Source organism: Zonotrichia albicollis, chromosome Z (assembly GCF_047830755.1).
Source record: "Zonotrichia albicollis isolate bZonAlb1 chromosome Z, bZonAlb1.hap1, whole genome shotgun sequence".
Lineage (NCBI taxonomy): Eukaryota > Metazoa > Chordata > Aves > Passeriformes > Passerellidae > Zonotrichia > Zonotrichia albicollis.
This window is the reverse complement of record NC_133860.1, coordinates 19,494,385-19,517,123: the sequence shown is the minus strand read 5'-3', so window position 1 is coordinate 19,517,123 and position 22,739 is coordinate 19,494,385. Positions and strand designations below refer to the sequence as shown.

The 22,739-nt window shown below is 38.9% G+C and overlaps 1 long non-coding RNA gene across 1 annotated transcript; it reads right to left on the bottom strand.

The window, feature by feature from the left end:
• Positions 1-3,903: 3,903 nt before the first annotated feature.
• Positions 3,904-20,115, bottom strand: LOC113459485 (uncharacterized). Its single transcript, XR_003380747.2, has 3 exons — positions 19,963-20,115; positions 6,218-6,363; positions 3,904-5,395 (listed from the first exon to the last, which is right to left on the bottom strand). It is a non-coding gene; the product is annotated as an uncharacterized LOC113459485 (long non-coding RNA).
• Positions 20,116-22,739: the final 2,624 nt, after the last annotated feature.

Below are 22,739 nucleotides of genomic sequence, written 5' to 3'. Positions count from 1 at the left end.
CTGCATTGAGAGCGCTTCAGAACCACTCTGCACGGTGTTCCATGGAAGACAGAACACATTGTGGACATCCCACCACGCACACAAACACACATTCTGCCTCCCTGGGCCTGCAGAGAGCCTGCTCAATACCACAGGAGCTTTTCTTCCTCCTGTTCACCACCAGCTCCAGAATCCCTGCTGCAGAGTAGTAAAAGTTTCATCTTTGTATGCATTTAATTTTTAACATATACATGATTTACCATGTATCAAACCAAAGATTATTTCCTTCATGAGTAGGTTTGGTTGAAGAATTTAGGTTCTGCTGCAACAGTTGCTTGTATGTAAATTCATAATCCATCAAGAAAGAGTTCTGAATTCCGTATTAGCCCCTATGAAATGAGCCTATGGAGGAAATCAAGAAGCCCAAGAGCTTTGACTGAGCATTCTTACAAGCAGGAAGAGAGAAAATCCTCTTCCCAAAGTGTCAAACCTCCTCAGTACATAGCATATCCCATATGTTCTGTGCTTACTGAAGTCATGTAAAACTCTGTAAAAGCACAGTCTTTTACAGAGTCTCTCACATCAGTGAGAAACATAAAGCAAATCTAGACTTTTGTTGACAAAAAATTGCTAATGTTACCACTTTTAAGAAACTTGCTCACTGGTTTCTCAAAGAAAATGCAGTTATTGGTGCCCTCCACCAGCTCCCTATGACAAAGTGAGCTTCTCACACTCTGGTTTATTAAAAAATAATAATTTCTGAGTTCTCATTTGGAGCAGCATTTGAAAATATCCATTTAACAGTAGGAGATTTGAAACATGACCAGGCACACATTTGAACTCCATTTCACTGAAATTCAGGTGGGAAAACACTATTATTAGTCCCAAGCCATCAGTCTGGCTATTTTAAGACATGCTTGTCTCCCTGTTAGGATAACAAAATTTGTTTTCCAAAGGAGTTTCTGCTTCATCTGCTCTAGGCATAAATTGTAAGTTTTACTTACCATATATCCAGCTGAGAAGCTTCATCTTTATACCAGTTGAATACTACATACCATAAATGAAATTATACAGAGGTCAGGCACAGGCATGTGTAGCCTCCCTACCTGTAATTCAGTCCTCTCTTGGACTCATGCAACAGAGCCATTTCTACTGTAACATAAATGAGGAGAACTATCTTTATTTCAGGGAAACTACTCCAGAAAAGGATAGATACCAGGGATGCTTTTTCTAGGAATGCAGAAAGGGTGGCTTTTGGGCTACTTCCACTTTTGTAAATAAAGAACATGTAGTTCTATGCAGAAGACCTTGCAAGTACGTATGAACAAATATAAAAGCATTGAAATATTAAGGGCTAGAATAAGAAAAACAATCTGTTCCTAAAATAATTCTGAGAATCTAGGAAATTCAAAATACAAATTTAGGAAAATAAATTTAAGCTACTTGGTATTACTCAGCTGCAGTGGTATGACTCACATGAGCGGATATTAAACTCATTGGTTACAGACTATTTAGGAAAGACAGTGGGGATATTACATGGTTTAGAGCTGCAAAGAGTTCAGAAAAACAGAACCTTGATTGTATACTAATTCACATATTAAAGTACCAATAACAAAATGGGATAATGCTAAGATAATATAATCAACTATTGAATGGCCTAAGGAAATAAAATAGTAATCCCCTTCCTTGTTAAAATATTGAGGGAAAATGTGTTCAGCTACAGACTTTCAATTTAGGAGGTTTTGGTGCTCTACAAGTGCAAATATAAGTAAATCAAGTAGATGTAATTACAATGATGTTTTCCCCATATGGAAATAGAATACAGTTTTGATTAATACACATACTGGGTCCTTTAAAAGATCCAGTCTCTCAAAGCTGAAGGCAAAAATTGAACAGAAATAGATATTTAAGTACAAGGAACAGATAGGAATTACTTTTGCTGCTGCATGGTCTTTCCAGCAACCAAGTTCTTGAGTGAGTTGGGCATGCTTCACACAAATATCTGTCCACCTATTCTACAGACAGTGCCATTTCTGCCAATCTGGTATGCAGGGAAATTCTTTCTTAACTAGCCACCTGGAGGAAAAATTAATTTTTAGTACTTGAGAAGATATTTAACATCTATAAGGTCTATAGTAATAACTGCGCGTTGACAAATATAACTCCTGTAGTTGAAGCCATTTAGTAAGTAGTTAGAAGATGGCATTCTTTGTCTCTTTCTGCAGCTCACAAATGATGAAGAAAGAAAAATTGTCTCCTACATCCCAGAGTGATCAGTGGAAGTCCTGTAGAAATCCTGGGACCGATACAATTTGGTTCAATTACCAGAACAAATGCTGATCAGGAATCCTTCAAATTTTTCCTTGGATGCCAGAAGAAAAAAGTACTTGAAATTGGCCAAATAAGGCTTCCTAAATTCTCCAAACTGATAATGATTTCTGAAGGTGGCTGTAATTATAAAAAAAAAAAACCAACATCAAGAGGAATTAGTTCATATGTAATTGTTGAGTGGTATGGAGAACACTTTGGCACTAGAAAGGATAATATTGGCTAAAAAACACTGCCAAAAGAAGGAAGTTAAAGTCAGTGAAATTCCCTGGCCACTAGAATTAAATATTAAAGGATAGAATTACTTGAACTTGTCACAGGAAAAAAAAAGTATTTAGCCAATAGTTACTAATTTGGTAAACTATTTAGCATGATAACTACTGATAGACAGCAACAGACTAATTTATACATCAATGTATAAATTCAGCATCATTTGCTTTGAGCTTGGAGTGAAGTTGAATCCTATTCCTATTCCAGTGAAAATTGCATCATTGTTCTTCAAAAAATGTCTCATACACTCTGCAAATTGCATTTCTGTGAACTTCCAAAATGTCAAGCTAACAGCAACCACAGGTAAATAAGAAATATTTTTCTGTTCCATCAGAAAAATATTGTAATGTTATTACACAATGAATGCAAAAAAATCTTGGCTTATGAGAGACTTGAGTAGCTGATATATCAGAAAAAAAATATTATATAGCATATAAAAAAATCCTATCAATATCTGGCATTTATCAGTAGAATTCATTGGAGGTATAAATGAGATGTGAACTGATCAGTTACATAGGCCGGCTGTGCGACTTCCTAAGGTACATTTGTTTCAGCAAATGACAGAATTTATCTGTGTTAAAGTGGCATCACTAAATTCTATGCCAGCTACCAAGAGACGCAGCTGCCAGGCACAGTGTCAGGGTGAGAGATGGCATCCTGGAAAGCAGCAACCCTGGAAAGCACATGGGAACTTTGTTTGAATGCAATTCGCAGATGCATTAGCAGGAAACCTGAAGGTGGGAGTAGGGAAGTCATTTAATACAGAAATTGCACAGCCTCTGACTGCAATCATCTTTCCAGTGTCAACACTTTCTTTTAACAAGGAAGCTGACAATTTTGAAAATTTACATAGATGTCTGCAGTAGTGATTCAGAATTACAATAAGAGACAGAGGAAGCTCAATTTATTTTGCTTGTTCAAAAGATGTTGCAAAATAGGCAGGGCAGAAAACTTTCCAGTAAGATCAGAGCATGTGAGGTCACGGTACATCATGAAAGATACAGTCTGCCCAGGCTTATGGCACATGGAAAAATTTATTGAACTCCAGACTTGTGAAAACACAACTTTTGAACCATTTATTGCTTTCTAAATTTTTGCTGGAAACTCAAAATCCACTTTGATTTTTTGGCTGGAACTAATCAGGAGGCAAATTCTTCAATTCCATGTAAATATCAAAGGAAGATCTTTCTGACAGACTATGACTCTGCAGTTCATGAAATAAAAAAAGTATCCTTTGATGTAGAAAGAAAGAGTATTTTTTTCTTTTCGCATAGATTTTAAAGTACACAAAATTCTACCAACCCTCTACCATTTGAAAAGTTCCCTGTCACATGTCTTGAGAAATGGAAGAAAATTTTAATGAACAGTTGGGGTATAAAAAAATCAATTTGTACTCTGATAGAATATTATCTTTATAATAAATTCAGAACTTTAATTTCTAAATACAAACCCCCATATTACCTGAATTAAAGAGAAGTAGTTGCAATAGCTTATCTTCTGATTCTCCAGAACATGCCATTAGTAGATGAAAAAAAGCACATTTGTTTACCAAGTGAGTCTTGTTACCTTTGATAATGATAAAATTCTCCCACCTGACCTCTATCATTACTTCGCTGAGTTTTGGTGAGCTAAAATTACTTCCATTGCTAAAAATGTCTTCATTTTCCCTGGAATGGAATTAAAATGCCTACAGCAAAAGAATTGCAAAGGCATACAGGAAGAATAAGAAGTCACTCATTTTAGAACTTGTAAAGGAGCCCTAGGACCTTGGATTTGCAGTCAGATGCCTGGAAACAGAAGTAATCATAATCCACAGGGGGAAAACAGGAGCAAGCAGTCTTCTGTGGATGCCACAAAGGAAAATCTTGTGAGAAGTAGTTTCTTTCATGATTTTTCCACTCTCAGAATCTGAAAGCTAAGTCAGGAATTAATGCTTTGTATTTGCTTATGTGTGTCAGCAGCTGCTTATTTAATAAGCACTTTCACAAGCAATAAAAGAGTAGTGAGTACATATTCTCAGAACAACAAATTAGCTTAAACCAGAATTTTTATTTATTGGAGGCCTTTGTTTTTCACTGCAGAAATATTTGACTCATGCAGTTGATTTTTTTCAATACAGAGAAGACACGCTCCTTTCTAAAAACGTCATGTCATTCAAAAGTACATGTTATGTATGACAAATGGACTGTGTCTCTGTATAAAAAACATCCGTGTTTTCTTCAGACCAAATCTGAATTGACATTGCCACTGATTTTCTTTCAACAATAAGGCATCCTGCCTTGTATGGCACAACAATTGCGAGTGATGGTGAGGCAAAGCCTTTTGTCAGGTACAGCAGCCTAAATTCTGGATTGGTTTAGTGACAAGACAGAGTAACTGAGAGCAGAGCTCAGTTTATCATCCTTCTGTTCCTCAGAGCTTCCTGTATCTCATGAGCCTTTGAAAACCCACTTAAATTGTATTCTGAAGAAAATGTTGCTGTGGAAATGTAAGAGTCTATGAAAGCATATTAGATGTGTCCTTGTGAGGGATTGCACAAACAAAAGAACATAAATTCTTCCTGGAAAGTGTATCCCGTTGGAATCAATTGTCTAATATTACAGAACCTTTTCTGTGCTGACTTAAAACTGTGACTTATTTCTTTTTTGGTAGAAAGTCACAAATTTTCTGTTGAACTACTTTTCATTCTATATTACAGTGAAGTTTCTTGATTAATAGCTTGTTATCATATTTATTGCAGTTTATCTTTTGTCCTGTGGGGAAAAAATACATCTGTGATCCCTTCTTGCTTCTTCTAAAGCATATGGTTTTAGGTAAGCTGAAAGGGAAGAAGACATATATTAAATAAAAAAAAGTTGAACATGAAAATATTCATTAGTAATCTTTTAAAGAGAGATAACAGGATGGTTTTCCTCTGTAGGAAATACCATAGAAGAATCCATAAAAATTATCCGCTGAGAGTGCAATCACATGATTCCCATGGGGAAGGAAAAGGCCTGGTTGTTTAAGGTCACAGTTCAAGGGACAGAGCAGTTGATTTCTGTATCCCATCGCATCTGAGAGCTTGAATTGCCCTTATAAGACACTATAAACTTGTACTACAATGATAAGGTGTGGCTGCAGGGTCAGACCACAAGATTAAGGAAAAGTACCAAGCATTTTGTATGTCAAATTTCTTCTAAGGAAAGCAAATTATTAATAATATAGTAATTATTTTTCCCCAAATTTCAGCTGAAATATATTGTTTTAAGGAGCAACATTTGTGCTGCTGGCTGTGACAACACTCTCAGAGACAATTATCTCCACTTTTCCAAATGTTAAGAAAATAGTTCCAAGTGTCAGCATTACAAAAACCTGAAGAACTGTTCTTAAATAGTAGCAGTCTGTAAAAGAATTGGGAAAAAATATGGAAGGTATTTCACAAAATTTCCTCCGAATGTATTTTAGATTATACTGAATCTTCATTTAACTACATATTATAAAATTAAAAGTGAAGACAATGTGGTGTTGTCATCCACTGATTAATAGTACAGAACATCTTTTTGAAAAACAAAGTAAAATCATGACAGTATGTTTCCTATGAAATTTAGTGAACAAAATTAATATTTCCACTGAAAATAAACCAACATGTTCAGCATACCCATGGCTGGTGGACGGGAGTTCATTTATAGGAAGTCTCTGGCACACATTTTCCTGGACCAAAGAGCCATGATGATTATTTCTGGAACTCAGCAAAGAGAAGGCAACGGCCTGGGAGGACCTCATTATCTCAGAGCATTGAACCCTCTGAAAAATGAAATTCAATTCATGCTTATACTCCTAAACTGGGACAAATTCTTATCTAAAACAAAAGAAAAAATATTTTATTATTAATTATTTATTTGGTATTTAAAACTCATTTATTTGATTATTAACTGTTCCTTTCTTGGGAACATAAAATATTTATCAAGTCCTCTCAGAGCAAACGAAACTCAGAGTAAGCTGTGAATTGAGATGGTCCACACAGGAATAGTTCAAATCTGCAGTGAGCAGTGTCCTTTGCCACACAATCTCACCTTGCTCCCATTTCCTCTGAGTGGCTGCAAGGGATTAATGAAGAGAGGAAAGGAAAAAACCCCACAACTACAACACTAACACCTGGAATAAGGGATGTTGAGGGGTCAGTTTGCGATACAATGAAAAAGGTGGAGATCTTTTCTATGTAACTAGTGGGTCTGACAACAGGTACATTAGTTTGCTGGTTTCAATTTTGGTTTTTGCATAATTGCTAAAACATTTTATTTCATTATTTTCTGCCAATTCCCTCTCTTCCACCCTGGATAAATCCAGTGGCTAAAGTAGCACACAGGGTGTAGAACAGATTCACAACTCCTTTTCCAGCTTGGAGGAAAGTTTTGATATCTTATTTGTTAGACAAGCATCCTAAATTTTCTTCCCTACTGAAGGCACAGCAAAATAGTAGGCTGAAGTAGCACAGATGAAATTCAGAAGATGTATGAGAGAAGAAAATGGAAATAAGTCTGAAAAACTCCAATTCCCCCATTCTGTGGAAGACTTGGTTGTTAACACTGCAGGATGACAACTGACACCATGGTGACATTGACACTCATGCACTTAAACACGTCACTGAGGAGCTGACCCAGTGGGCACAGGGGAAAGGCATTAATATAGGGAAAGAATGGTGTGTAGAAGATGGTCAGTGAGGACCATTTTCATTCCTTCTTTCCAGCCTCTGGATCTGGTCTTTAAGCTCTGTCTTTGCCTCTGACCTTTGAGACGCAAATCACAATTGCTTAACTGTAGGAAAAACAGAATCATCAAGAGGAAATATTTTTAACAGTGATCTAAGGAACAAAACACCACCAATGAGGAAGGACTTATCTAAAAATAAAATAATCTAACATCCTAGAATAACTTCCAGACTGTTCCATTTTATAAATGAGGACTACTGGCAGAATGTCTGCATCTCAGGGTGTGCTGTTTACTAAATTAAACATCAGTAACCTCTAGCCTGACAGAATATGAATAAGAAAGTCCAAGCTGGAACACTTATTTGATATATTGCTCTACTTTGTATTTTTTTTCTGTGGGTGATATTGGCAGCTTTGCTTGTTCTGAAAGGAAAATTTCCAAAAGTCACTCTTGCCCTGCCAGCACAATGTTTATATTCATGCTACAACTTGTTGGCACATAATACCAAGTGCTCGGAATGATTATGCAGTATTGCATTTTTTCTTAATGAATGAGGCACATTCATAGAGGATTAATACTAACCTTTAATTCATCTCCCAAAGTTATTTTTAATTTTATTTCTGCAAAATATAGAACATTTCGTTTTCACAGCAGGATTCTGCTTACCTAATAGCCATCTCACATTAGAAATTCAGTATGAGACATTTGTACAGTTTCCCTTTATAATCAGTGATCTATCCATCTAAAAAGGTATATGAGCTGGATTTTCTTCCAACTGGGACCAGATGCAAGTCCCATGCATCTCCAGTATAGGTAGAGGAAGCAACTAGTTCTGAACTGTCAAATTTGGGTGAGACAGATCCCTGCCAATGGCTGGGCAATCTGTACCAAGAGAAAGCTGCAACATACAAATTATATTCATTATCTCAGGAGAGGATGACTGATTTTCTTTCCTGAGGATCATCAGTCTTTGTTGGGTAAATTCCAACCAAACTAGAATTTAAGTGGGAAAAAATATTTTTTGAGTTAATGGAGCAGTTCCTCCTGAATTCAGCTGCTTTTTCAGCTGACTGAAGAAGCAAAGGCCAGCAGAATCACTTTTCCAGAAATACAACCACTGAAGAACTAGCATTATATAGACTGAAATTGCCTATGGAGTCTTTTTGGCACTTCACAACAAAAATGGTGTTTCCATCACTGAGCTTAGAGAATACCAATATATTATTTTAGAAAACACATGCTTAGTCTGGATTTTCAGCTCCATAAATTACATGCAAGCAATGGGCAAAGCAGATTGTCAGATTCTTTCATGGCAGTTCAACAAAAGAAGTTATACTACCTGGGAAATTAGAATATTTGGGGAATAGTTTGTGTCTAGATGCACAGAGGCAAAGCAAGTAGGCAGTGGTGTCCACCCTGCACTCTCTCCACTTCAGCTATTTGAGTTGAAATGGGCATTTGAATGTGAAAACATAAATGGGTAGAGCCAATTGGCCTTTTATATGTTCATAAATAGTAGACACCATGTATTTTCCTGATATCCAGAGCCCATTCCCCTGTTCCTTTACAACCCCACAGAAGCTGATGACATAAACATATCCTTTTCCTAAACACTTGGGTTGTGTGTGATTTAACCTTTAACTCCCACTTGTTGTAAAAGGTTAGATGTCAAATATTTCGTGCAAGCCTTTGGCGAGGGTTTGAATATGTTTTTGTCACTCTTCCCCTAAGTACTGCAGGCTGCAGTTGCAGAAGCATCATAGGAAGGTTTCCCTTCCCCCTATCCTTCTGGCCACTTCCTCCAAGCTCAAACAGGAAAGCAGGGACAATGCAGAGGGACCAGCCACGGGCTCACATTAAATCTGCAATTACTTGAAATGTCACTTCCTGTTTTTGAAGCCCACAGAAGGATGAATTCCCTTCTGGGCCATGCTGTGAAGCCCAGGGGCCCTGGCGTGCGCGCTGCCGGGCCGGGGGCAGCAGGAACACAGGGACGTGCCGCTCGGCCAAACACTCCAATGCTTCCAGAGGTGACAACCTATCTTCCTCTGGGGACTTATAAATGCTATTTGACCTGTGTAAATGGGATTTTTTTTTTTTTCCACTAAGACTGCTACTTTTCCCTTAGGAAAGAGCGCTTTGATGTGGAAGGCGTTTTATACAGATTAGAGGCCAATTTTCACTGCCAGTTTTTATGGAGTTTGATTTGTCAGAAGTCCCTGCCACTTTGTCCCTCAGAAACATCTGTATAACTCTTTTCAGTATATCCTGCTGAAAAATAACCCACCACACACAGTTCTCCCCCTGGTGTTTGGGGTGAATTCTTCCAGCTGTATGCAGTATTTGGTCAGGTTCACCGAAATGACTGCCCAAAGTGGGCTGCAGAAAGAGCAGGAATGGGTTAAGTCAACAGTAGCTTAAGAGAAAGCTACTTATAGAAAGAACTGTGGTGTTAGTGTAAAGGACATTTCAACTCTGTAAGCAGTATTCAAGCTGCTGGATAGGAATTTACGGTAAGTTTTGGCATCACATGAATGCTTTCCCAACCCTACGTGTAGATCAACTTCTGCTCCTTAGGAAAGTGCAGAAGAAAGGTCTGTGAAATACCTCACCCCTCTCAGAAACACAGCAAGGTGCGCTGCTGTGTCTATCTGATCATGCTTTGCCAGACTGAAATACACTTAATTCACAAAGCAATACACTTCAATGTTTAATTGTACCTCATGACCTAAAAACACCAGATCAGGCATAAAAGGGAAGCCAGTGCTGCTGGTTTTGAAAGGCTGACAATGGAAAACGCATTGCCAAAGTGAGCAGATGTTGTGTAAAGTCAGAAACTGTTCTGTGAAGTAAGTACTGCCTAAACTGTTTTCAGAGAAACACTACTTCAAGAAAATTGCATAAAGTTCTTCAGAACTATTTTATAATGCTTTCTTCATGTTTTTCCTGGATAACCCTATTGAAGCCAGAAATTTACCACAGTTTTTAATTCCTCCGTTTTTTCTACATTTATGTTTACCATATTTTCTTGCTGCTTTTTTCTAAATAGTCAATAAAGAAGGAGAAAAGGCACAAGGACCAGATGAAAAATCTCAATTATTATGTTTTGGTCAGGGTTTGGTGGTGGTGGTGATGGTGGTGTTAAATTGTGATTGCTTTTCTGATTGTTTTTCTGTTCAAGGAAGAGGCGCTGCAAAGCTGTCTGATGGAAATGGGCTGTGAGAGACTGAAAAGTTAATGGTTAATGGCACAAAAGCCTTGCCTATTTGTGGACTGGCAGGGTGCTTTGCTGAGGCCAGGTCTGCAGCCCCTGAGGAGGAGGTGGTGACATTCTGGGCATGTAGAGGCAAGTCTCTGGTCCGGACAAGAGAGAGAGGAGGTTCCAAGCCAGAAAAGAGGCAGACCCTGCAGAGAAGGGATGGTGCCTTTTATCATGCCAGCTGCCTTCCCTCACACAAGCTCAGGCCCAGTTGTAAAACTCCTACCCTGCCTCCATGGCAGGCCAGCCACATTCACAGGAGATACTCACAATCACAGGCTGGCCTGTGAACATTCATCCTTCTGAGGGGGCATAGTTGGCTTAACAACATCACCTTCAGAGGTCGCTTGCATGTCATGGAAGGAGTCCTCAGCCACCAAAAACCCCCAAAGTGCCCCCAGATTCATCCTTCAGGACTTCCACCAGAGAACTGACAGGTCCCCTCACTAGGGGGATTCCCTTCACATGGTCATTCCCACCTGAACCTGAGCATGCATTAACCCACTGGAATTTGCGCTTCATGGGGTTCCCCCACCCTGATGGATTAAGACAGTGACCATCACTTAACCAGACAGTGACCATCACTTTGGCCAATGAAATTGCTACCCTGAGTCCTGGTACTGGAGCCATGGGTGGTGAATGTATACATTTCTTTCTTTCTCTTTCTTTCTCTTTCTTTCTTTCCCCCACTTCCTTCCTTCCTTCCTTCCTTCCTTCCTTCCTTCCTTCCTTCCTTCCTTCCTTCCTTCCTTCCTTCCTTCCTTCTGCCACTTCCGCCACTTCCGCCACTTCCTTCCGCCACTTCCTTCCGCCACTTCCTTCCGCCACTTCCTTCCTTCCTTCCTTCCTTCCTTCCTTCCTTCCTTCCTTCCTTCCTTCCTTCCTTCCTTCCTTCCTTCCTTCCTTCCTTCCTTCCTTCCTTCCTTCCTTCCTTCCTTCCTTCCTTCCTTCCTTCCTTCCTTCCTCTCTTTCTTTCTCTCTCTCTCTCTCTTTTCTCTCTCTCTCTCTCTCTCTTTCTCTCTCTCTTTCTTCCTCTTCTTCAATATATTTCCTTAAGTGCCATTTTTTTGTACTACTATATCACTAAGGATAACAACCAAAAAGGCTACATACCTGCTTTTCATTGCAACCAAATTGTTCCAAAATAAATCCTACATATATATGTGTGTGTGTGCATATTTATATTTATATATGTCTATATGTATCTATATATATATATGTGTGCGTGTGAGTGTGTGTCTGTGGTGTCTGTATATATATATATATATATGTCCCTGGATCAGCAATGGTGTGGCCAGCAGGACCTGGGCAAGGATTGTCCCCCTTGTACTGGGCACTGGTTATGTTGCACTTTCAACACTGTGCTCATTTCTGGGCTCCTCAATTCAAGAAAGACATTGAGGTGATGGAGCAACCCCAGAGAAGGGCAATGGAGCTGATGAAGGGTCTGGAGCACAGGTTTGATAAGGAGCAGCTGAGGGAGATGTTTAGCCTGGAAAAGAGGAGGCTCAGGAGAGAGACCTTATCACTCTCTACCTGAAAGGAGGCTGTAGTGAGGAGGGTAACAGCATCAACTTGCTCCAGGGTGGATTTACATTGGATATTATGAAACAATTTCTTCATGGAAAGGTTTGTCAAGCATTGGAACAGGACGCTCAGGGAAGTGGTGGAGGTACCATCCCTGGAAATATTTATAAGACCTGTAGATGTGGTGCCAAGGGGCATGCCTTAGGGGTGAACTTGGCAGTGCTGTGTTAACAGATGGATTTGATGATCTTTCCTTTCCCCACCAAAACGATTTTATGATTTCATAAATCTTGCTACAAACTCCGTTTGGTTCCTGTTCCAAGAGAACCCAAATAAGAACATGAGATTCATTCCCCTAGGGCAAGAAGCTGAGAATTTGCCCAACTCCTTGCATATCACCTGCCTGCTCCAGAAAAACCCAGCAAAGCACTTGCCAGAGCCCCAGAGCTGCCAAATTTCCAGAAAAGTTCCCTGATTCTCCAGGAACAGCTTGGACAGGCTGGTGACCTTGCGCTAATGGGAGAGTTGAGGGGAGGGTGAGGCAGGCAGGACCGTGGCCTTGCAAAAACTGTCCCATCCCATGGAAAACAAACAAAATGGGCAGGGAAGGGAGCTGTGCATGTGGGAAACTGAGGCCTCCAAAGCATCCTCCCCTAACAATGCTTTCTCCAGCTAGATGGCTCTGCAGGTGACCAAATAAAAAAGTGACACTTCCATGTCCTCACAAGTCAGTCATGTAGGACTGACATTGGCACTGGAAGTCCAGGGCACTTTCTCCTTCACTGACAGTTATGTCATTTAGGCGTTTCATCCCATGCTTAAATCAAATTTCAAAATACTAAGTCCTCCACAGCACAAATATTCTTAGAGAAAACTCTGAATTATATAGCACTGTAGAAATGCAGCTCATGCTTCTTGGAAATGCACCCCACACCCTGTTAGGCATTCATATTTTCATTTAATATTTACTACCCTACTGTCATATTTTATTGCCCATTTTCAGATATATAGTAATTCATTCTACCAGTACTCCTCTGACACTGTTATGAATAAGGCTTTTTCCTGTAGAATAGATTTTCACATCTTGAACATATCCATGCTGGGAATTCAGAGTGAATAAAGCCTTACTTAAATGCCTGTTTAGCTTGTGACCATAAACATGATAATGAGATTAAAGGTGAATCTATCAGAAAACCCTCAATAGTGTGTGCTTTTGCAATTAAAACCAGTCATTTAGAAATTCAAACAGAAGTTTTGAAGATATACTAATGGTGCACTTTTTAAAAATACTTCGGGTTTTTAACATTTTTTTTAATGGTATAATTTTTATGATCAAGGATTCCTCCGAAATATATTGGAAAGGCTTTTTTTAAAGCCTGCATTGTTTCCCACCAGCTCATCTGCTGGCTGGGGAGGGTCTCTGTTCTTAGACAAACTTATAACCAAGATCATGTCAATGTTAGGGATGCCAAGTTTTTGGTATTATTAGGGAGCTGGAGCCACGTGCTGCTGAGGGCTCTCACCAAGCTGCAGAACCCCTGTGGCAGAGTTAAACTGGGCGCCCTAGGGTTTGACACGTCCTACACATTACCTGGCAACCTAGTAAACTATAAGATTCCTAAATTAAATTTAAACCCTCATCATGTTAGAAACTTCTGTTCCCATTACAAGATCCTTCATCCGTGGCCTTTCAGTTTTAAGGTTACTTATTTAGCCAGGATTCCAAACTATCAATTCTTCCTGCTTTCTTTTGGGAAAAAGACTTAAAGACCAAAAATTTTTTACATTTTTCTATAAACTCAGGCATTCCCTCTCTAAAGGGACAATAACAATTTCAAGAAAATTATATATGTATATTTCTAATTACAATAACTTCCTCGGGTCAAGAAATGCTAATTGACTTCTTTATGGTTTATATGTTTTTAGATCTCAGGGAAGTCTTCAGAATTTTGGGGTTTTGTTTGCTTGGTCGGTTTTGGGTTGTTTGTGTTTATTTGGAGGGGGGGTTTTGTTTGATTTGGTTCAAATTTTTTGTGTGTGGATTTTTATTTAGTTTAGTTTCTTTTTTAAAATTTTGTTTTGTTTCATTTTTTGTTTCTGTTATTGAGTAAAATTTTAAAATTAGCTAAGCCTACAAAAGGGTATTCACTGATACCCTTAGATTCCCAATATGATTGTGCTGAGTCCCAGTGGATTATATAATTTTAGGTTGGAATCATTCAAGTGGTTCCCCAAAAATAGGTACTTAGAGCAGTTAAAAATCAAACACACAACTACAACTAACAACTGGGAAACTCACAGGAGATATCTTTTGACTAAGCACAAATTATTTCCACTAGAAAAAGACATGGATTTTTAAGAAATGATTATTGGCAATAAAAGTGTAAATATTAGAACGAAAAAGCAAAGTTTTCACTCTAATTCTCACTACTTTTATTAAAGTCTATGTCTCTACAGATTACACACATTTGCATGAGTGTCTTTGAAGGACTTTAGATCTTATTTCATTGATCATGTTTGGCATTTTCAGACTCAGTAGGTCAACCTACACATACTTATAAATGAGAGTAAATGCAGAGATTTAAATTTTGCCAGCCATTCACCCCTGGGGATTTGGTCAAACCAGAGCTCATACTTTCAGACATTCCCTTAAGATTATAATATGACCACCCTTCAAAACAAAAGGATTTAGGAGACTTGGTGATTTAAGATTTCTTCTAGTTCATAGGAATACAATTGACAATCTGCAAGGAATGCTGATTTTACTGAGTACTTCCATGTTAGGAATCTGCAAGGCCAAACTCACTGTAACAATCACCATATTTTCACATTGGTTCTAAATAATGGATTTAAAACTGTTCCTTTCCAATACACTGCCCCAGGTGCTGTCAAAATTAGTAGCAAATTTCACTATAATCTCACAGTAATGTTCAGTTATCCTTTGATTTAGGAAAATATTGGCAGTCAGGAAGTCATTGAAAAATTACCTTTTTTTTTGAGTACTCATCAAGATAAAGGTCTCAGCTCCTACTGTGAGCTGATTTATTAAAAGAAAAAAAATTCATTAAATTCAGCATTTAATCTCATATTTTATTGATTCGGCTTGGAAAATCTGTACAAATAATCAGGTGGAAATAAATTTCTTTGTCCCTCACACCTCTGACTACATGAGATTTTCCTATTATTATTATAATATCAGGCCATTGCTTTTTAACCAATATCCCCAGTTAAAATGTATTCCTACCTTGATATTAAGAATATTTAATTTCCTTCTGGAGGCACAAAGATCAGGAATATTTTTGTACTGTTTTGTATTGCTTTCAAGTGGATAGGAGCGGACTCTCAGATTTCAACATATTCTGGGGTATATCCAAGGCCAGTCATAAACTAAAAGATTATATGAATTCCATAAATTATTAAGGGTCATCATCGGCCAACCTTTCTTCTCATTTCCTTTTGAGAGGAATAATGACTTCGTTATGAAAACTTTCAAAAGCATAGCATTTTGAAGAATAGGCAGCCCAAATCTGTTTAATAAAGACAGATTAAAGTCCAGCTGCACTGTAATTTATGGGACAATCTGAATGGTACTGAATAAGCATTTATATGAACAACGGTCAAGCATAGGAAATAACACAATTTCTGGAAATTTCAATTTGTTTGCCATTAGTTCATACTTGTGTTAAACACTAAGTACCTTAAAAAATATAAAGGTGAATGAAACTTCTGCCAGTCAAAGTTGGCTTTCTAGTAATACAACTTGTTTATTTTGCAATATCTGTCACACAAAGAAATTAAAAATCAAACTCTAGCCAAAACTCTATTTAAGAAGTAACAGACCCTTCTACTTTATTTGAGCTGCTAGCTGGGTTATTCAGTAGTCTTTAATTCACTTGATATCTTACTGTAGAAAAATCAGAGAGCAAAACAGGAGTTATCAGCTAAGGCAAATTTTCAAAAGTTCCTGGCACGACAGAGTAGGACGAAGCCCTTGTGTGATGTAACTCAACATGGCTCAGTTGAAATTACCAGCAGAGAAACTTTATAGCTTGGCAAAGATTTAAAACAAATGTCTCAGAACACATGCAGCCTTTATGAAGACTGTAATAACGTAAAGTTTCCATATAAAAGGGAATATCACAGAATCACAGAAAATGCTAAGTTGAAAGAGACCCACAAGGATTAGGGAGTCCAAGCGCTGTCCTGCACCAAGAGTCCCACCCTGGGCCTGAGGGCATTGTCCAAACAGCCCCTGAGCTGCATCAGGCGCTGGTGCTGTGGCCACGGCCCTGGGAGCTGTGCCACTGCCCAGCCACCCTCGGGGAGAAAACCCTTTCCTGACACCCAGACTAAAGGTCCCCTAACACAATCCAAGCCACTTCCTCAGCTCCTGACATTTGGTTCATACCTGCATTAAATGGTTCAGCTCTCTTTCTTCCCAGGCATCACAAACAGCTGCAGCGCTTTAGTGGCCCCTTGAAAGGGCTGAAGCTTTTACGCAGTCTAATTATGAAACTGTTGTTGTTATTTTGTGCCTATATCTTTACCTGGAGGCACATTTGAGGCTTTGTCATTGCACCAGTTCATTCCTGTCTTGCCAGATTTCATTTCATCAATGTAACATGTAAATTACAGTGGCTTGCAGCCTGCTCATAGCAGTGTGTGTGGAAGTCTGTGTGAAATGAATGGAGTTTCCTGGGCTTTGAAGGGATGAGCAGAACAGTATAAAGAGATATCCTACTGTAAAAGGGATTTCTTTAAAAAAAAAAAAACATATTCCAAATACATATTCTATTTATTGTAGATTTTATTTCCTCAGTTCTGACATTGGGAATATTCTTCAGGAAACTAAGTGATGTCATTTCCTTTCTACAAGCAAGTTACATAAATGCTGGAATATAGCCACTTCAAACAGTGTTCAAACAGATGGCTGTGTGTATAAGTGCCAGAAAAGTGAGAGCAGCCACTTGCAGTAAAAAATGTTACCCCACACATGGTATAATGTTTATTTTATAACCTCTCTCATGGACTTACATGGCTCAATTTTCTAATTTTTCCAGGCACAAATCCCTTTGGAATTAGTTGCAGAATACCAATATTAAATAAATTAAAATTATATAAATAAAATAACTTGGGCTGAACAAAACTTAATGTCTCAATAGATACCAGTCAGAAAAGAGAACAGAATACAGGCAGATCTCAATATCAAACATTTCATTTATTTGGTTGCTCCAGGACTGAATTTTGAGTACTAAACCAGTAAGACTTAAGAAAATCCTATTTGGTTGGAAGTATTCATAAAGCTTGGTAATTTAAGAAGAGGTGTGACAGGCAAATCCCTTGAACATGAACCCATATTTACCCTAAATAAAGAAAACCTGTGCATAAGGCAGTGACCTAAAGCCAGATGCTGTGCTCAGCACACCCAGTGAGGAGGAGCAAACAGCAGTTTTGTTCTTGGAAACACAGGCATAGGAACAAAACCCAGCGCCACATGGCTAACCTTCCCGGAAGAGCTCTGACAGCGTTGTGAGCACAGTGTTTCATGCCAGAAAGGAGAAGGGAGACAGCATAAAGGAAGGGACCATCCTCCATGAGACACTGCAAGCCACCCCAGGAGACCTGCAGGCAGTGCGGCTGCTGGAGGGAATTCTGCTTCTGCCTTTCTGCCACTTTCCCCTCCTTCCATTTCACTTTTGTGAGGCTCAGAATAAGGAAATACCTGTGGGTCAGCTGCAGCATCTTACTGTGTCAGGAAGAGAATCAAGGGGACCCTAAAAGTACAGGACGAACATGAAAAATTCAGAGAGGCCTCCTCCTGGTAATTTTAAAATGTCACAATTCTTTCCAGCATCAAAATCTTCTGACTCAAAAAACCATGCACTGAAAACAGTGGGTAAGATGTTTTTAACGGGGTTGAAATTGTTTTGACTCTGTTAAAATCTAACACAACAGGAGAAGTCCCTGACTTAAAAGTAATGGCAGAAGGCCAAAGCACAGCACTTCTGGAGTTTCTATCCAGGCAGCTTTGGGGCTACTTTCTTTCATGCCTGTATTATGGGAGAAAGCTTTGTCCTGGCTCCAGAACTGTTCCTGCAGTGCCATGCTCCTGCCATGTGAAGATTCAGTTATTGAATGTGGCAGACTGATTTTTCTCAGGTGGAAAAATCAGTGGCAGAGAGATCTGGAAGTATATTTGCAGTTTAACTTGATTTACTCATTCACTGCAGCCTGGTAATGGAGGCAATCACAAACTCATTACAAGCAATTTCCTTTTTCAAAGGTCTCCACACACAGCAATGTCCAGTTCCCAGGAAACTTTTCTGTCTCAGCAGCCTCTTCCAAATGCAAGGATAAAAAGGGGGGGGGGGGGAGAAAAAAAAAAAGAAAAAAAAAAGGAAAAAAATTGTTCTTGTGGATGCCACAGCTTATTTCAAGGACCTTTGCATAACAAAACAATAGAGCTTATCTTCAGAGTAGATAGGGGCACTGCCATGTGAATTCCTGGTAGCAATGATAACAAACTGAGTCTCATGAGATTGCCTACTATCATACTAAGCTTGTTGGACAAGAGTCACTGAAGTTTCCAGGGAGCTGTGCTTGAAGGCAGAGATGTTTCATTCTTCCTCCTTGCTCTCTGTTCCCCACCATTCCAATGTCTCATGTCTGAGACCTTTCTTCTGAAGCGATTTACTCTGTTGCAGAGGTTTTAAAAATCAGCATTTACAAAGTTAGAATCTTTCCCCACACATGCTGCATGACTTGCTAGCACAGTGAGGCATGAAGTTATTGTCCATCACTCCTATAAAGGTCACAAACTTGCTAACCTGCTAGGAACATAATTGTGAGATTCTGTACAACAGCAGCACATCTGTCACAACCTGCTGTGCACCTTGGTTCTTTAAATTAAGCGCTGCCATAACAAAGACCACTCTTTACCACAGCAGCAAAACTCACCTTTACCTCACTTTACCTTACTTTTGAGGGTAACAATCCATTTTTAATACTTTTGTGTGACTTTTTTTCTCCTTGCATTACAGTCATGTAGAAAGAGAAATATGTATCTCTACTCCTTGAGTACAGACATATCAGCAAAACAAAGTCTGAGACTTTAGCTGTCATCTTCTAATGGGACAGAAAAAGATGGTCAGAGGTCCTAAATTGTCCTTTACCACCTAATTGTATGAAAGAAGCTGCATAAGATCGGGATGTCCCTTTTGTTATTTGCAGGAGTGAGCAAAGCTAGCAGCTTGGTGTAAATATCCTGCACAGGCCACAGTTTCATGCTCAGAGGGCTGTCAATGCAGATGAGAGGAAGGGAGGTAGTACAGGGATTGCACAGAGCCCTCCATCCTGCAAAATCCAGTGTTATCTCTTGCTATGGCTCCAAAGCCAAAATTTAATCTGAGTTATTTGTTCAATTTGTCTTATCATTCACCACTGTGAAGGAAGATCTGCTCCCTCTGGGGTCATTCTGGTCTCACTGTGCAACAGGGACAAGAAATCCCTTGGAAGAAGGTACAAACAGCTGCTGGAAAATGGCAGCTCATTTGTGTTTCCCATCTGCAGCACTGTCTTTTTTCATCTCCAAGGAGACTGATTGACCCTCTCTGCCAACGCACCAGAGGCACAGAAATCCGCTGCAGCACTGAAACCTCTACTCAGAGCTCCTCAATACAACTTGAACTGTTAAAGAACAAAGGATCAATACACTCTGCAGAAGAAACAGGACCAAATACACCAACCATTGCTGCAATCAAACCACTATATTTTTTTACTACTATTGCAAGTTCTTTACTTAAGGTCTTGTGACCGTTTGGAATATAAAAACGTGCTCCATTCAGGATGTTTCTCCCCTGTATTATGTATGCATTTGATTGCAAAAAACAGTTTAGAGATCCTATTACCTTAAGGCAGAATTGTGTCCTCAGATGTTTTTATGCTTCTTTTGGGCTCTGCTGCCTGAACTCCACCAAATAGTCTAATAAGTTCCATATGCCCATTTTTTTGAAGAGCACATTTTCAAAGCAGCAAATGTTTTGACGGATTGGCTCACAGAGAGCCTGAATGCTGTTATACACATCGTTTAGCATTCCACAAGGCCCCCACTGTTAAATTCTGGGAATGTGGCCAGAGTGACCTACCTAATACTGCACTAACTAGCTTTAAAAAAAAAAGAAAAAGGAAAAAAACAGGGGAAAAAAAAGAAAATAAGACATTCTTAACCATTGTGCTTTACTAAAGCATATTTGGAATTTGAATGTGTATTTGCTGCCCTGGTAATTCGTTTCTGAGGTGTGTGGGAATGAAGCTGCCACATATCTGGACCCACAGAGAGAATGTTTTGCATAAAAATAAAAATATTTTTTAAAGTAGCTGACACATATCATCTAGAGCAGAAGCTGGGGCCCCTGTCTTGCAAGAAGTTAAACACCACCTGAGTGGCTGAGCCTCCCACACACAGCGAGTCCAGGCAAACACTGACCTGTCCAAGGCTACCTAGAGAAAATACTATTTGTTAGAGTGCTCGATACTTCATTCACAGCAAAACCAAAAATATTTATGAGCATGCATCAAACTTGTATTTCCTCTAGTTGAACTATATGTTATGGGTGCATACAGGTATGGAAAACAAACACTAACATTTATTTTGATTAAAGAATAGTATTATCTAGTAATAATGTCATCTAGAATTTTTTCAAAGACAACAACCCCAGTTTTAATTTTTGATTTTTCCATCTCCTTTTACTATTGGAAACTTTGTATTTCTCTCTTCATATCCTACTCTTAGGTCAAAACATTCTGAAAAGCCTGTGTAATTCTGCTAAATTTTTTGCATGTTAAAGACAAGGCACTTGAGCTGACTGAGAAGCAAATGACCAGTTTAATATTGCAGCCTCTTATCTCCCATGGTGAATCCAGTGATGCTCACTTCTTCAGGCAAAAGCAAATAAAGAAAGGAATTGCAATGCATTTTTTTATTTGAAAGGAGAAACTACCTGACCTAGCACATGCTTATTCTATGTATAGAACCCATACAAAATTCAGTATCTAACATTAGGCTGAAGAGAGAAAACAGTGAGCAGGAACGATATATGGATTAAAGAGAGTCTGTGTTTCTGCATGCATGATAAAAGTCAAGGCAGGGTTCATGTCTCAGGAGGGTCCATAATGATCTAAATTTAGGAGCAGCAGCAGTTATTAGACATACTCAGTAGTGGGGTGAAAATCAGATATGTAGTTATCAGAGCCCCTGTTTGAGAGGATTTCTTTTACCCAAGCCACTTGGATTGCAAATACAGTAGGAATGAAGTGTATTGGATATGTTCGTGTGCAAGTCTGAGTACATAAAAACAACAATTTAATGTAGGAATATTTGTCCCTACATTAGAAAATTGGATTTCAAAATCTAAGCCACTGTTACACCACTATATCAGTGTCACACCTCTAGGTTTACTTGTTGAGGACAGCTTTCATTAGTGCAATGCTTGCTCCAACAAGAGCTGCTATAGGAAGGAAATTATAGACTCCATGGCCGCAGTGGGCTGAATGGCTCACACAAAATCTGGTAATATTTCATGGGCTGATCCTAATATCTGCTCCATTTCAGATGCAGGTTTCTGTTGTCACCAGCAGCTGTGCTGACCTGTTACCCCAGAGGGTGGAATGCTGATAGCTCTGCCTGTCATCAAGATGCAGAAGGACTGGGGGGAAAATGAGACCTTTTCAAGCTCCTAGCAGTCTATAGTGACAAATAGAACTTGTCTGGGACATGATGTCAAAAATAAGATACCGGTTCTGGACAAAGATCAGTGGGGGGTGTATTTCTGCTAAAGTACAAAGGTATAAATGATGTTGAAACAATATATTTAAATACACACAACAGCTACAAACTAGAAGAGGGGAAATGAGGAAAACCAATTAACTGTCAGTCCAACAACTTTTTGTTTGTAAGATCTTCTTTACATTCTGCAAACTGCCTTGCAGTGCCTCATACAATTTACTGTGTGGTTAGAAAGGACAAAGTCAAACTTTTATCTTTTAAAAGACAAAGTCTTTGTCATCCCTGCCAATGTAAGATATTCATATCCTTCCATACATTTCTCATTCCCACCCTTTGCCACTCTCCTCAGTTGTGCTGGCACAGCTGCTGGTGCAGCAATGTTATAAGGCACTGCGAAACAGCCTGTAAACAGATTTCATTTTTAGAAACACTCCCAAAAACCTATGTTTTCTGAAGCTGATGAGGTCCTCAGTCTGATTCATCAACAGCTGCACAAACTACTCTGTTGGAACATCTGAAGGGGTGATGCATTAAGTGGTATAATTAAATGAGGATAACTGCCAAAATCTTCATCTTCTGAAGTCAAAAACCTGCTTTCTATGTGCATTGTACATTTTTCTCCTAAGAAACTTATTAGTATTTCTCCTTTGAGAGCGGTCTGGAAATTATTAAACCAAAATATAGAGCATTCTCCATATATGCAACAACTATTTTACTGTCATGTATTTTACTGTACTGTCATTGCTTTCTCAAAGTCCTGAAACACACAACTCCTGTTGCAGCAGAAACACAGGGTTTAGAAAGGGCACCTCCTCTGAATCACTGATCACCAATAGATGCAATATACAGCAAGTTTTGCAGTGTCAATAAAAATAAATATAAGGATTATTCTAGAATTAA